At 46.9% G+C, this 18,035-nt stretch overlaps 1 protein-coding gene across 1 annotated transcript in view; it reads right to left on the bottom strand.

The window, feature by feature from the left end:
* Positions 1 to 18,035, bottom strand: part of oprl1 (opiate receptor-like 1) — a 79,867-nt gene that overhangs the window by 50,873 nt on the left and 10,959 nt on the right. The window lies entirely within an intron of this gene.

The raw sequence follows: 18,035 nt of genomic DNA, 5'->3' as shown, positions 1-18,035 counted from the left end.
CTTCAGAGCTCTCTGTTCGGATCCAGCTCATTAAATGAATATGAAGAAAAAACGGGAGCAGACAGATGATGAAGATAATCAGAGATGAAAGCATAAAAACAGATAATGAGGGACACAAGCAGAAGAAAGGACCGAGGGCTTCTCCTGCCTCTCCTCGTCCTTTTCTTCTCACTTCTTCAGCTGCTCCGTGATTGAAATGTTCGGCTGATTGGCTGTTCAAAGCCACTCTTCTTCTTCTTTGACAGTGAGAGATGAGCACAAAGTGCACAGATACCAGACATGAAGCAAAGGGAAGAAGAACCAGAGGAAATTAATATTTAACATAAACACAAACATAAAACTAACCTGATGGTACTTCAATTAAAAGCCAGTGTAAAAAAGTGACACCGTATAGAGTGTTGGAGACCCAAACTGCAGTAGTCCAGTCTAGTGGTGATCGATACGTTTGTCCAGGTCTTTAGGAGGAAGATGAGACATCGCTTTGGCAATTTCACCGAACTGATGAAAACTGTTTTTCACAGCTTGGTTCTCTCATTTAAAGATCCGACTAAAGACACTCTGAGGTTTCTAACAGTCTGAGAATGATGACAAGCGAGAGGACCGAGGCTCTGAGTTAGCTCATCCAAAGGGGCGTGGCATCCAAAAACAATCAGTTCAGCCTGGTTTTTGTTTAGGGTGAGAAAACTCTGTGTTAACAGCTTTAACATCATGTAGACGGTTAAGCAGAGGCTGCAGTGGGACAGAGACGTCCAGTTTCAAGGGGAAGTACATTTGGATGTCATCAGCATAACAGTGTTTTCTGAAAATAGATCCCAAAGACAGCATGTATAAGGAGAAGAGACTTGGACTGAAAACAGACCCCTGTGTCACACCACAACTAACAGCGGCAGAGGAAGAGGAGTGTTTCCCAGAAACATACCTCTGTGACGGCTATGAGTTAAACCATGATAAAACTGAGCCTCTGAGACCAACAACGTGTTCAAGTCTGGATGAAAAATGTTCTGATCAAAGGTGGCAGTCAAATCTAAAAGGACTAAAACAGCAGAACAACCCGAGTCGACAGTTAAAAGAAGAAGATTAAAAAGCGTCGTCTCAGCACTGTGACGAGATTCAAAACCAGACCGGAACACTTCACGAACGCTTTGAGGGTCTAAAAATCTCTGAAGGTGCTTAAACACAACTATTTGGACATATAACAGAGTTTAGAGGCCGGCCTGTAGTTAGAATTTGGATCTTTGTTTTTAATAATGGGCTGCACAACTGCATGTTTGAAAGCAGCTGGTACACAACCTGATGACAAGGAAGCATTTAATAAAAATGAAACACTAGGCCCAATAACATGAAGAGCGTTCTTTCGGCTCCCAACCGGCTCTTCAGGTTGTTTTGTTGCTTTAATTAATTTATTATCAACAACAATATAAAATTATGCACAAAAGAAATTACTAATGTAAAAAAAAATGGGGTTTTAATTATATATGTTTATATATAAAAATATGCGGTGGCCCCTAGAGACAAAGCACGTACAAACTCCAAAACACATTTCTAGCATTAACTGAACTTCAAAACAGAGCTACTAGATCACTTAAATTACACAATTGAAAGCATATGTGTATGGTTTGTGTATTTATACACAAGCACTCATATATATTTAAATAATTTTAAAAAATGTTCATTTACCTGTTACTGCCACACAACAAATCTGGTCGTTGGTACTTCCTGGCTTGTGTAGCCACTCAGTAACAAAAGCTCAACACTGCCCCCTAGCATCCTGGAGCACTTCTGTTGTGTTTTGTACGTGTTTTGGAGTTTGTACGTGTTTTTTCTCTAGGGCCACCGTAAATATACTTTTATTTACTCACTCCACATAAAATGTATTAAATAAATCATATGATACAAAAAACAAAAGCTTTAAAAGCTTTTCACAAAGTGCAGAGGAAGCCTCCATAGAAACGGTGGCAAAGGGGTTAATCACACAATGAGAAATATTCAAAAAAAACTCGGGGTTTGTGACTGATGACGCTGGACAGAAAAGCAAATTTTGCAGCTCTAACAGTGGTCTATAGTAGGACGCCCAAAGACACCTGGAGTTTGTCCTTTTTCCACTTTGTCTCTGCACGTCGACATTTGCATCTGAGAGCACGAGTGGTTTCATGCAGCCAAGGGTGACGTGAAGATTTAGCGTTTAGTCCTGACATCAGCGACAGAGTACCAGAGCATGTAGAGTTAAAAAGGTCAGCCGGACCTTTAACAGGCAGTTCCACGCTGAGGTCGGCATCGTAGAGGACAGAGTTTGGAAAAGTGGAGGCAAAGTGAATTTCTCATAAATGAAAAAACACTGAAGTGTCAAAGTTTAAAGATGGGCACATGCTAGGTCTCTCTAAAAACACAGTATCAATACACACTGTGCTAAGTCATTAGTGTGTTTCTGTCAAACATGCTGACACAGTGCTCATTACATGAGTGTCATTTATAGGTTAAAAGTTTTGCTAACACTGTTGCTTCACAGCACTCGAGTCCAACCTCACAACTTTCAATGTGCACAATGTAACAAAAGCCCTGACATAAATATAGCCCAGTACAGCCACTGCACTTCTTTCACTCAACCTGAGCTCAGTCTCCACCTCTTTGCTGTCCCTGTGTGTAAACAGACTCCGCCTCCACTGCTTGGAGGCGTGGGCTTGATGTGGTCAGACTTTTGATTCGCATGTACTGCAGGTATGTGTTCAGTCGAAACGCTCGTGTTTACATCGTTTGAAACATCGGCGTGTATTAAACGAAGCATCGATGCACAAAGAATCTGAGTAGACAAATCTAATCTAATCTAATAGTTCGAGTTACTTGATGAACGGTTGCGGCCCTGGTTCAGTCTTTTCCCTCTCAGCAGGGGAGCTCCAGCCGCTCGCCTGGCTCTCCTCCTCTGTTAGACATGCACAGGTGATACCTTCAGGTGATTTCTCTTCAGTGTTTCCTCTCACTGCAGCCTCACATTTGCATTATTGTATAGTTTCGTGTTCCCAAGCGCACTGCGGGCTCCTGTAGCTGGTTAGGTTTAGACTTCAGCGTGTTGGAACAAGCGTGCAAAGCCTGGTTGATGGGAACAGATCCAGGACGGTAAAACATTTTGTTTGATTTAGGAGACTTCTGGCCAAAAGAACGCTGGCAATAAAAAAGCTGAGCCAGAGTGAGCGCAGCGTGGATGACTGATGAGCTTTGGTTGAAGTGCAGACGTGGAGCATCAGTCATTGGTCCTATGGCTCAGTTTAACCTCATCACTGCTCTCCTATAAAAGAAATACCTCCAGAGCGCCCAGGCCGGCCTGCAGACGTCAGACTCTGAGGGGAAAACAGCGAGCGTGAAGCCAAACAGCTTCTGTCCCTCTGAGAGTCAGTCGGTCAGAACCAAGCCTCCTCCACAAAAACAGACAGCACTGATGGTCTGGACGCCTCATGGGTGGCGTTTAGCCGTCACCATCTTGTTTTCCTGGCACCACTAGTAACTATATGTTATCAGCTGATGCTAACTACCTATGTTATCAGACTGTATGGGAGCATCGCACAGACTCAGACACCTGGAAATCAGTATCATCCAATCAAAACAATAGAATTTTACTCATTAAACCTGGAGCTCCACTTTCTTGGATGCTCTGTTAATACAGTGACCTCACAGCAGCCATGTTATTGGTCACATGATCCAGCTCAGCCTAGCAGACAGCTAGCAGCTTCATCTGCCTGTGTCACCATCCACCTGTCAGTCAAAGAGGCAGCACCCCTATTATTGCAAACAGGTGAGATCTAAAACCATCATCCCTCCACACATGTGCTATGAAGGGCCAGAATACTAACGGGGACCAGACAGTTTATTTCTGCAGGTGTAAAGATGAACGACCCACCTCTTCCTCCCACAGTACAAGAATAATAATTCACACTGTCCTGTCACCTGGACATTTGACACAGAGACCATCAATAACAGGTTCATGCAAAGCTCCAGTTGATAACACAGACAGGTTATACACATCAGGCTTTGCTGGGAGCCCAGTAAAACTGAGGGTGAAGAAAGGACGGCCGTCTGAGTTTAAAAACATGTAATGTTTATTATAAACTGACACACACAGACACAGACGTCTCCTTCCTCTTCAGCTGTCTTTCTGTCATTCACTCTGGAAACCTGTGAGCCGGTGTTAGACGGGCAGACAGGAACACTGACAGCGTTTTCAGTGCTGTGTGTTTCGTCTGCAGTCAGTACTGTGTTACTGCTGCTGAGAACCACGAACACTCAGTTTACAGTGTTTCTGTTCATGCAAGTGAGAACAGGGGCAGGGACCTGTTTCTGTTTAATAATCAGCTGTGCACAGCAGCTGAAGAAGAGTCTGGCCTGCTCCTCGCACAGTAGGATACCGATCATGACCGTACGGACACAGTCAAGGACACTGTCACGGACACTGTCACGGACACTGTCACGGACACGGTCACTGACACGGTCATGGACACAGTCACGGACACAGTCACTGACACGGTTATGGACATGGTCACGGTCACTGACACGGTCACTGACACGGTCATGGACACAGTCACTGACACGGACACAGTCACTGACACGGTCACTGACACGGTTATGGACACGGTCACGGTCACTGACACGATCACGGACACAGTCACGGACACAGTCACTGACATGGTCATTGACACGGTCACTGACACGGACACAGCCACTGACACGGTCACTGACACGGTTATGGACACGGTCACGGTCACTGACACGATCACGGACACAGTCACGGACACAGTCACTGACACGGTCACTGACACGGTCACGGACACAGTCACTGACACGGACACAGTCACGGACACGGACACAGTCACTGACACGGTCACTGACACGGTTATGGACACGGTCACGGTCACTGACACGATCACGGACACGGTCACTGACACAGTCACTGACACGGTCACTGACATGGACACAGTCACTGACACGGTCACTGACACGGTCACGGACACAGTCACTGACACGGACACAGTCACGGACACAGTCACTGACACGGTCACTGACACGGTCACGGACACAGTCACGGACACGGACACAGTCACGGACACAGTCACGGACACGGTCACTGACACGGTCACGGACACAGTCACTGACACGGACACAGTCACTGACACGGTCACTGACACGGTCACTGACACGGTCACGGACACAGTCACTGACACGGACACAGTCACTGACACGGTCACTGACACGGTCATGGACACAGTCACGGACACAGTCACTGACACGGTTATGGACATGGTCACGGTCACTGACACGGTCACTGACACGGTCATGGACACAGTCACTGACACGGACACAGTCACTGACACGGTCACTGACACGGTTATGGACACGGTCACGGTCACTGACACGATCACGGACACAGTCACGGACACAGTCACTGACATGGTCATTGACACGGTCACTGACACGGACACAGCCACTGACACGGTCACTGACACGGTCACTGACACGGACACAGTCACTGACACGTCACTGACACGGTCACGGACACAGTCACTGACACGGACACAGTCACGGACACAGTCACGGACACGGACACAGTCACTGACACGGTCACTGACACGGTTATGGACACGGTCACGGTCACTGACACGATCACGGACACAGTCACTGACACGGTCACTGACATGGACACAGTCACTGACACGGTCACTGACACGGTCACGGACACAGTCACTGACACGGTCACTGACATGGACACAGTCACTGACACGGTCACTGACACGGTCACGGACACAGTCACTGACACGGACACAGTCACGGACACAGTCACGGACACGGTCACTGACACGGTCACGGACACAGTCACTGACACGGTTATGGACATGGTCACGGTCACTGACACGGTCACTGACACGGTCATGGACACAGTCACTGACACGGACACAGTCACTGACACGGTCACTGACACGGTTATGGACACGGTCACGGTCACTGACACGATCACGGACACAGTCACGGACACAGTCACTGACATGGTCATTGACACGGTCACTGACACGGACACAGCCACTGACACGGTCACTGACACGGTTATGGACACGGTCACGGTCACTGACACGATCACGGACACAGTCACGGACACAGTCACTGACGCGGTCACTGACACGGTCACTGACACGGACACAGTCACTGACACGGTCACTGACACGGTCACGGACACAGTCACTGACACGGACACAGTCACGGACATGGACACAGTCACTGACACGGTCACTGACACGGTTATGGACACGGTCACGGTCACTGACACGATCACGGACACGGTCACTGACACAGTCACTGACACGGTCACTGACATGGACACAGTCACTGACACGGTCACTGACACGGTCACGGACACAGTCACTGACACGGACACAGTCACGGACACAGTCACTGACACGGTCACGGACACAGTCACGGACACGGACACAGTCACGGACACAGTCACGGACACGGTCACTGACACGGTCACGGACACAGTCACTGACACGGACACAGTCACTGACACGGTCACTGACACGGTCACTGACACGGTCACGGACACAGTCACTGACACAGTCACTGACACGGTCACTGACACGGTCATGGACACAGTCACGGACACAGTCACTGACACGGTTATGGACATGGTCACGGTCACTGACACGGTCACTGACACGGTCATGGACACAGTCACTGACACGGACACAGTCACTGACACGGTCACTGACACGGTTATGGACACGGTCACGGTCACTGACACGATCACGGACACAGTCACGGACACAGTCACTGACATGGTCATTGACACGGTCACTGACACGGACACAGCCACTGACACGGTCACTGACACGGTCACTGACACGGACACAGTCACTGACACGTCACTGACACGGTCACGGACACAGTCACTGACACGGACACAGTCACGGACACAGTCACGGACACGGACACAGTCACTGACACGGTCACTGACACGGTTATGGACACGGTCACGGTCACTGACACGATCACGGACACAGTCACGGACACAGTCACTGACACGGTCACTGACATGGACACAGTCACTGACACGGTCACTGACACGGTCACGGACACAGTCACTGACACGGTCACTGACATGGACACAGTCACTGACACGGTCACTGACACGGTCACGGACACAGTCACTGACACGGACACAGTCACGGACACAGTCACGGACACGGTCACTGACACGGTCACGGACACAGTCACTGACACGGACACAGTCACTGACACGGTCACTGACACGGTCACGGACACAGTCACTGACACGGACACAGTCACGGACACAGTCACTGACACGGTTATGGACACGGTCACGGACACGGTCACGGTCACTGACACGGTCACTGACACGGTTATGGACACGGTCATGGACACAGTCACTGACACGGACACAGTCACTGACACGGTTATGGACACGGTCACTGACACGGTCATGGACACAGTCACCGACACAGTCATGGACAGTCACTGACACAGTCACCGACAGTCACTGGCACAGTCATGGACAGTCACCGGCACAGTCACCGACAGTCACTGACACAGTCATGGACAGTCATGTCAGTGAGCAAGCAGGCAGCAGTACCTGCTGCACACCTGACGTCTGAACCGTAGCACCGACTTTATCGAACATTCAAACACAACAGAGCGATTTCTTATTCAAGGTGAATTAATTCATGTGCACTGATTATTCTCTAAGAGGAAAACATCACAGCCACCAAAAACCACACTGCTTATCTTAGCTTAGAAAGTTCATTACTTTTAGCAATTAATCAGCATAGAAATTGCAAATCTTTACATTTCTAATAGAAGCAGTGCGGTGAGTCCAGGTTAGAGCGCATCACACTGGCACTTTGAAACTGGTCGGTCGAGGTTTTGTAAGTGCCGGAACTCCTCCCAGCGTCTCTGCTTTATCTGTCACACCTGAACAGAGACACGCAAGTTTCTCTGCAGCAGCCATCAAAGGCGTCACTGTGATGTCACTTCACACAGCAGCAAGTTAGTAATTCAAATCAAACTTCTGAGAAAGCAAACCACTGGCCTGTCTTTTCTAGCCTGAATCCCCCCTCCCCCCGCCCCCCCACCAACAGGAAGGGGGCTGGTTTATGAGCCGAGTGCAGCCAGACACCTGGGGGTAATACACCAGAATCCGATACACCAGGGCGCAATGTCCGGTCATCCGTGTTTTCTACACTCACTGCTGGAGCCTCATGTGGACATTAGAGGAACTGCAGCTTATGGTGCTTCAGTGTTTTTCAGTGAATCCAAATAAAAAAGTGGAATGAATAAACAGATTTCATGAACAAAGGTAGATTACAGAGCCTACGTGTCCTTCATTGTGTGGAGGAGAGCAAGCCATCCTTTAATGCAGCATTACAGATTTCCTAAACTTTCCTCTTTGTGCTTTTTCCTGTTTCAGTCTATTTTCTGTAAAAACTTCAAAAAAACAGCCGTGAGCTTGACCTCCACCTCCACACACCACCATCCCACTGCTGCACAGACTTTCCCTCAGATGATTGAAAACACAGACAAAGTGTTGGTTTTGGCCTTTGTGATGATAACGGTGAATGTAATCTGACAGAATGAAGCGCCGACTAATGGAGGTCAGACTCGACACAATGCGTGTGAATGCGTTTTCGTTTTTCTACGACTCTCAACGCAGAAAATCACACTTGGACCATCTGTGTGTAATTATCTATTCAGTCGGCTCCAAGCCTCCGAGCCAAAGCATGAACGTTTGATGTCTCTCTCCCTGCACGGACACTTTTGGATGTTATCCACAAACCACCAACCGACAGATACCTGCAGCCTGAAACCTTTCCAATCGTGGCTCACGATGAGTCTTTCTTCATTCGAATCACCTTTTCTTGGCTCACATTGTTTAATGGGTTTCCGTGAAGATGCTTAAACAGTTGTTAACACTGTTACAGATTGCATCGTCTGATCATTGCAGATGTACGAACCTCTGCTGGGCGTCAGGTCAGCTGAGAGAGCAACAATTATTCTCCATACCTGAGGCGACACATGCTGTGTAGGTGGTTACAACTAGCCCGCTAACTTACTCTGTGTTGGCTGGTACTGCAGAAAGTGAGCTCCTCATCTTTGCTCTGTGCCAGTGGAGGATTTACTGATGGATGGTTTCGCAGGAAGTTTGTATGGACTGTTGATACACAGACATTTTCAGAGCTTCAGGATTAACTGGACAAGAAGCAGATAACAGAAACGGTGTTGAACTGTTCAGCTTGTATTTGGCTGCCCATGACCACACTCAGCATGGAAACCAGAAGACCGTCCGAACAACACACACACACACACACACACACACACACACACACACACACACACACACACACACACATAGCAAGAGGTCCAAAGAGATGTAAGTAATGGCGGCCATCATTAGGCTGAAAACAAAAATAAGCCAATCAGAGCGGAGAAAGTTTAAAAGTGTCCAGATCATTGTTAAAAAGACGGGCCGCACTGAGCCGACCACAGAAGATATGATGTGCTTCTAAGTGAAGTCAGCTCTCACTCATACAGCAGCTGGACCTGTAGCTAGCAACACACTGTGCACACACTCAGACTGTGTGTTTGCTGGAGTTTGCTGAGCTAACAGAGAAATCCTTGCTCACTAAGACTGGCTGTAGGGACATGGAACATCACTTCTCTGTTGGGAAAGGAGCCAAAGCTACTGCAGACCACAGAAGACGGCCATGAAAACAAACTTCACAGCAGCTAACTAGGTCAGAGACAGCCAGATCACTGTAAACATCTACGATCCAGAGTCGCCCTCATAGATGGAGATACAGAGCGTTTACAACCAAGTGCAAACCTCTGGTTACACTCCAGGATGGAACGCCTTGCAGAGGCTCGAGGAACCGAGGGGATGAATGACCCGACACGACCGTCTCACATACAGATGTGTTCAACAAGCGCAAAAGGATACAAGGTTCCAGTTATGATCTGGGAATCACTTCGAAGCCTGACTGCGTGTTCATCTGGGCGGTCTGGATCCATCAGCGCAGCTCAAACTACAGACTGGGACTAATCAGAGTCTGTGGTACCAAAGGCTCAGTCCACCACAGCAGACGAGCTGACAGACTGACCGCATGCTTTGTAAAGCTGGCTGGTAAATTCTTTCCACTTACACAAACGAAGGAGATCCACGATCCATTAGAATAGAATAGGATAGAATAAAATAGAATAGCCCTTTATTGTCATTGTACATATTACAGCATAATTATGGGTGCTCCACACCAACTGTGCAGGAATAAATAACTAACAGTAGAAATACATACGAAACAACAAAGAACAAAGGACCTGGTCTGAGTAGCCCTCACTCACATATGGACCCTACTCAGACCGTGCCTCAGGTTGGTGGACGTGGGTGTGGGGGGTAGTGTTTGGGGGAAGAAGCCCTAACCCCTGTGAGACAGGAGGATGTGGCGATGGCCTCCAGGGGTATCCTGGGTGGTGTTAATGACCTCTGTGCAGTACCAAACACCATAGCATGCTCTCCTCCACCCTGTGAGGATTCTCTCCTGTAAGTTTTCTGGAAATAAAACTGCAGTCTTGTAAAGTCTGACTGCAGACTGAGTAATGCCAGCGTTGTGTGTGGGCTCAAAGGAAAAGCAGCAGCAGGCTGACTCTTTGCACATAGTTAGGCTGGTGAGCCTCAATCATCCATTACTGCAGGATCACTGTTAACGTTGCTGTAATTTGATGTATAAATAAAATTGAACTGAACTGTCTTTAAACCTGAAACAATACTGAAATACTTTGATTACATGAAATGTGTTCTGTCATCACACCCACTACAGTAAAGCTCCCACAGACACTGAAAACATCTCATTATGTTCCTTTGAACACATCGTCCTGCGTTCAGGGTGCTGTCAGAGTGAAAACATGTCACAGCACTCCCCCGGAGCAGCTCCGTCACCATGAAGGCAGCACACACACATGCGCTGGAAATGACTCTACATGAAGTTATTGGAATAAATGTTTGAGAACGAGGAGCGAGGTTCTGTTCATGGTTATCAGACCAGCCTGAGCGATTCTCTGCCTGTGGCGCTCAGTCACTGCTGTCATGGCATTTAGCGATTTTCTACACTTTTTCTTACGTCTCGTCTCATGTTCAGCCGTAACGCACAGCAGCACGTTTGAAGGAAACCAGATGGCTCATACCACCTGTCAGCACGCGGATGACGTGAGGGGACCACCGACTCCTCTGTGTACCAAAGTGAAAGAAAAGACTCTGCTGCAACGGTCAGAGCGCAGAGCTGAGCCAACAAAAGGACCGTCCAGCTGGAGCTACAGGACTGCAGAAGCACTGCTTCTAAATGATGGTTTCACTTTTCATGAATAAACAGTGACATAGTGCTTCTTTTACCTGATTATAAGAATAGGCATCGTTTTAAGTGACAAATTTCGGTGTGGCGTCCTTCATCGTCTTTGTTAGTTTTGTGTCTGATGGTCAGCTTTCGTCTGAAAGCACGCCGCAATCTGGAGCTCTGATAGGAGGTTTGGTGCTTCTGGGTCACCTGACACCTGCGAAGCCCGTACCTTCCTTCAGACTGACAGTCCTCTCATCGTTTGAGGTTTCCTCCGAGGAGCATCGCCACGCTTACGTCTCTGAAGTGATGCAGCGGGCCGACAATGTCCTCGCTGTACAACACAGATCGGCCTGTTGTTATGGAAACAGGCTTCTTTTTTCCTACTAAAATCCCTTCGGGTAACACACAAGTAAAGAATAAAAGTGTTTGGTGTGAACACAGCTCCAGCCTGTCATCGCCAGGCTCCCTCTGCTCTCTGTCTGCAGGCAGGACGCCTTCCCTGCGGTCCTCTGCCTTTTCAGGCTGTGCAGCCAGCAGATGCTCGCAGGAATCTCTGCTCGTGGCCAAAAACACGTCTGACGCTGGAGTTAAAGCTCTGTTTCCACCTTTGTCTGACAGCACAGAGGGCTCAAAACAAAAAGCACCGTTTCCCGACAGACACAAAAGCTCATTTAATGCTGCTCGACGGCTCTTCCTCTGTGCCTTTTATCCTTTTATGTTTTTGTTTACAAGGAAGAGCTAAATTAGATGCCGCTGGCTGCTTCCATCTGTCATTAACCCCACCATTTAAATGATCAAATGTTAGCTTTTTCTTCCACCTCCTTGCCATTAAAAAGGTTGCTGTTGGAGCAAACCTCCACCTCTCTGTTACATCTGCATATCACATATTCCTCACACAGTTTTAGGTTTTCTCTGACTCTGATCAGAGACAGATCCTTAAGTAGAGCAACCTTGGTTTATTTGCTACTGCCAAAGGACAAGGATCAGCACCAGACCTGATGACAGACAAATAAATATTCAGCAGATGAGTTTGGATGTCCTTGACTTGGTAAAAGGCAGCACAGGGCTGCTGCTCTTATTTCTGTAGTGTTCATGTGCACAAAACCCAGAAGACCTCAAATTCAGTATATTCAGCATTCAGACAGGAAGCCTTAACTGTTCTGATTTTTTAAATATTTCTAAAATGAACAGGGAGCCAATAACGAGAGGTTATAAAGACTTTAACTGATCAAGCACACACATCCATACATATGCAATAATACTAAGTGCAATAATCCTTTCTGTCATCGTTGTATTTTTACTCAGTTGTATATAGTATTTGTATTTGTATTCTATTTTTATCTTATTGTATATTTATTTTATTTTATTCTATTCTGTACAGTTGTGTACTGTATTTATTCTTATTGTATTCTAATTTTTGCCTCATAACTTTTGCACTGTCCACTTCCTGCTGACTGTTTAAGTACACTTTTTTCATATTGCTTGGTCTTGTAATTTTCCCATAAAAACAGTTCATGTTCAATGACAATAAAGTTTCTGATTCTGATTCTGTGACAAAACAAATTTCCCACGTGTGGGACTAATAAAGGTTATCTTATCTTATCTTATTTACAGGAATGATGTCATTCGAGCATCGAGCCTTATCAGCAGACTCTGTTTTCACTGATATCCAATCAGCTTGAGCCTGGTTTCCTGAGACACACTGTGTCCTTTATACAAACAAACGGACATCTGAGGCCATTAACGCTCGGACAGGAGGCAATATCAATGGCTGCCATGTGAGTTTTATAAAAAGATTCCATGTTGGTCCTCCTTTCTTCTCGAGGTGTTCCAGCAAAAACACTCCTCATTGATCTCGCTGCTCACTGACGTTTCATGTTCACAAAGTATTTATATTTCTCTAACAAAGTCCTTTCTGCTCGTCTCTGACCCACGGGGTGAGGCTGGTAACCTCCTGGAGTTCATGCACACATGACTAACTTTGTTACCTCAAGGTCAAAGTGAAGACTGGCTTTTAATTTCAAAATAAATCTTCACTTTTAATGCATATTGTGGAAGGTCCAAAACTAATCATGCAGATATTGGATTTATAGAGGCGTGCATATTTTATGAATATGCCAACATAGCATCCATTTTCTAAAGCTCTCTGGGTCAGGGCAGCAGTCAAAGCACAGACCTCCCTCTCTCCGGGTACCTACTCCACCTCTTCCCAAGTCATCTGATATAATAGTGTGCTCAGGGTATGCCCTGGGGCTCCTCACAGTAAATATCCCTGAAACACTTCCTGGTCAGATGCCTGAACCACCTCTGCTGGCTCCTGTCAATGTGGAGGAGTAGTGGCTCCACTTTGAGCTTGAGCTCCTCACCCCATCTCTGACCTAGACTACCAGCAGAGGAACCTCACGCCTGCAGTTTCTACCATCAGCTAATTCTTCAGACACTACCCACAGGAAAGGGTGGGAATGCAGGTCAACTGGAAAAGCAATCTTTCACACCCGGCTTTCACACACAGCTCTTTGGAGAAGAGTGCCTGGTTAAAGAACACAGGGTTGTTGCTGTAGACCAGGGGTGTCAAACCCCAGCCCTCGAGGGCCGTTGTTCTGGACCTTTTACATGTGTCCCTGCTGCAACACACCTGGTTACAATTAGTAGGTCATTAGCAAGACCTGACTGCATACTGAGGTGCCAAACCCTACCCATACATGAGTAAACTTGGAAAAATGTAACTAAATGTAAGTGTTCTGAAAAAAAGAGTACTTTTATTGGACCATGCTGATTGTGAGCTGCTGTAACATGAATCAAATGGCAGCCACCTCGGCATGCAGTCAGGTCTTGCTGAAGCAGCAGGGACACATAGAAAAGTTTCAGGACACCGGCCCTCGAGGACACTCCTGCTGTAGAAGATCAGTGCTCTGCAGGTCAGGCAGCAGTCAACCCTCGCTTAGTAGAACTGGCTTTAGGGATGTGCATGAGGTCCCCAGTAGATATAATTGGAACCAGTCTTCTGGAGAGGACATGGACTATCCAGAAGACTGGTTCCACTCTGGAGTTACCCTCGGAGAGTATCCCTATGGCTCTGTGTCAGTATGTCGGGGTTTTCCCACAGTGGACGAGAGGATGGCCTTTGTTCAGAGTGCCCAGACTTCTTGGAGTCCCTGAGTGGGTCCTGGAAAAAGCCCCATAAGGCAATGGCACCAGGACACTCAGGTGAAGATAGGAGCAGAGCTGATCACCACCTGGTGGTGACACTTGGTACACCCATAAATCAAAGGCATCACCTCCAACCAGCTGCAGGCTGGTTGTGCTGGACATTTCTTCCTGCTAAGAGGGAGTTTTTCCCTCCTCACTGTCACCGAGTGTTTACTCACAGGGGCTCATATAATTGTTATTTTTTCTGTACTACTGTAGGGTCTGTAAACAAAAATAAGCTGTGATAAGCTCTTGATATATAAATAAAACTGAAGTGGATGTGATTGTTTGTCATTGTTGTCCATTGTTGGTTTTTCACTGCTGCATTTTGTATTTGTTGTGTTTAAATCTGTTGCAGGCAGAGAGGGTACAAATCCACAGTTTGGAGGTGTCTCTAGTAAACCACCTCTTTGTGTTTTCAGTACTGATGTCGGTTCTGCCTTTGGAGCTTCGATTTCCTTTATCTGTAGCGGTGGGGTTGCTCCAGCTGATGGAATCCATCTGTCTCTCTCTGTTTGGGAATAAATAACAAAGGGAGCAACACACAGTACAAATCCCCCTGACCCCCCACCCACACCCCCACAGCCGCCCTGTTTCAAAAACCTACCGTTCAGCAGCGGGGAGACTGTGGACCATTGGCTGGTCAAACTGCTCAGTTAGGTTATAGAGTAGGTTTGAGAGTAATGGTCTTTTAGCTTAATACAGAACAGTAACCCTCATCAGTCTTGTTTGGGAGTGATGAACTCTACTCACCGATGCCATAAACCGGGCACGGACGCCAAACGACATCTCGAGCATAAACGAGCAATGCGACTGATGCCCCAGGCAGAAAACGAGCCAGAGGATCGGAACGTCTCTGCACATGCCTTAAACAATGTCAAAGGTATGAACTGCCACCACCTCAAGGGAGACAACAGAAACTAAGGCTACGTCCACACGTACATGGGTTTTCCGTTTTCGTTTTAAAAATTAATCCCGTCCACACGTAAACGCAGAAAAGAAGGAAAACGCTGCTAGGAACATGCCAAAGCAACAGGTGGCAATATATTCCTAACCGTGTAGAAATGTTGGCCAATCAGAAGTCTAGAAGCCTTGGTGGGAAAAAGTAAACAAAGCTGGGGCATAGAAGCAGAACCGAGTCGTATGTGTGGAGGGACAGTAACTGTGTGTATATGTAAGCATTTAAACACTGCAGAGAGAACAATTAACAGTAACAGTATTGTAGAAATTCATTTCACCGAAACAACGTGGCGCACAGTGTGACCTCAAAAAAGGCGCACATATTTGACGCTGCGTTTTCTCGTCCACACGTAAATGCAAAAACTGAGTTTTCAAAAATATCCACCCTGGCCGGAGTTTTTAAAAATCTCCGTTTTCAGTGACCGAAAACGCCGTTTACGTGTGGACGGGAGGTGCAAACGCATAGAAAAATCTGCGTTTTCAAAAATACCCGGGTACGTGTGGAAGTAGCCCAAGTTTTGCTGTTTTTATCTTCACTGCAGATCCAATGAGCCCCCTGAAATGTTGTCCATTTCCTGGATCAGGTGCTGCTTTGCGTCCTCCAGTGAAACCAGTGTAAGGAAAAGCATGTGGGAGCACAACACCAGAGGACTGGGATCCACGTCTGTTTACACCAGCAACCTAAAAGATTACTGATCCACAAAGAACTCCTCCAATGCTAACCCGTCCTCAGTATCAGAGCACCACCTTCAGGGGAAGCAGGGACAACAGGTCCAAACCTGGACCAGAACGGGACTGCACGTGGATCATCTCCAGGCAGGAGTGGAAGAAACTACCTGCAGTGGTGCTTTACAGCATTTACAGCCTGCTCATCATTAATGTTTTGTAATTCATCTTATTTTCAATTACATGAAATTATTTTTCAAATGTTTTGTTTTTCCTCATGTTTGAAACGTGAAACGCATGACAGGAAACTCTGTGGTAAATAACCCGGATTATTTTCTCTCATCAATTACACAACTTCATACATGAGTGCTGCTTTGCTGCAGGGTAAACTTGCACACACACATCAGAAACACAAACAAACAGCAGCTGCCCGGTGGGCAGATACGCCAACCGTCAGAACGTCTGTGAGTCCACCTACGCCACATTCAGTCAAATCACACACACACACACACAGTGCATGCTGATAGTGCAGATTAGGGCTAGGAGCGATATGGCCTAAAATCCATATCGCGGTATAATTTCAAGCACGTGCGGTAACAATATACATCACGATATATTCCTTTCTTCTGTCTACTGTAAGGCACACTTAAAATCCTTTAATTTTCTCAAAAATCGAGAGTGAGCCTTATGTATGAATTCTGGTTGTGCTTACTGACCTCGAACCGATTTGGGCAGAAATCTGTTAAAAATGTTTTGGTACAACTTTGGTAAGCCACACTGCTTGATGGATTGTCAGAGCATTACGGCTGCCGTAGGGAGGAGCTTCGCGGAGTAATCTGGGTCCGAAAATCCGTCCTCTTCAGGTCCCAAAGTCAAACGAACACAGAGTTAAAAACGGTCTAAATTCTTTCATCTTTAATAAAATCATCAGCGTTGCTGCTTTATCGGGTGTAACAATTAAGTTTAACATCCATGAAAACAGAATTTATTAAATTTAACGGAGTTAGAAGTTAACAGGAAGTTAGCGCGCTAGCTTCCACCTAAACATTTCATACCATGTTCTGACTGGCTGTAGCTCAGGTGGCAGAGCAGGTCAGCCACTAATCAGAAGGTCGGTGGTTCGATCCCAGGCTGCCTCCTGGCTGCATGCCAAATATCCTTGGGCAAGATACTAACCCTGTGTTTGCCTACTGGTGGTGGTCAGAGGGCCTGGTGGCACCAGTGTCCGGCAGCCTCGCCTCTGTCAGTGCGCCCCAGGGTGGCTGTGGCTACAATGTAGCTGCCATCGCCAGTGTGTGAATGTGTGTGTGAATGGGTGAATGACTGAATGTAGTGTAAAGCGCTTTGGGGTCCTATGGACTAGAAAAGCGCTATACAAATGCAGGCCATTTACCATTTACCATTTCTGAAACAAATTAAAACGTACAGCTCTGTTATCACTTCCAACATAAATGAAGACAGAAAACTAAACAGCAGTGGCGTTTGCAGGGTTACTGAAGTTGGGCTAGCTGGTATATAATGTTGTGCTACGTGATTGCTAGCGACACAGCTATGTTAGCATAACATTAGCACAGTGAAGCTGGAGGATGAACGCTAACTTTTTTTTCCACTTGATAAAAGTTAACGTGAGGGATTCTGGTGGTTAAGGACAAATGCAATCGCATAGCAGGATGCTGTACACGGGCCAAACTTCAGTCAGGAGAACAACTGAGATTATTCATCCACAATACGAGGTTAGTTATTAATATACTGCAACAACATGGGAATAGAGCAGCTGCGAGAGAATTCAACATTAATGAATCAATGTTACCTAAGTGGAGGAAGCGCAGTTTTTGGCTTTCCCCA

The sequence above is a fragment of the Astatotilapia calliptera genome, chromosome 20, assembly GCF_900246225.1.
Source record: "Astatotilapia calliptera chromosome 20, fAstCal1.2, whole genome shotgun sequence".
NCBI lineage: Eukaryota > Metazoa > Chordata > Actinopteri > Cichliformes > Cichlidae > Astatotilapia > Astatotilapia calliptera.
Note: the sequence above shows the minus strand (reverse complement) of the source record. Positions and strands in the feature narration are given on the sequence as shown.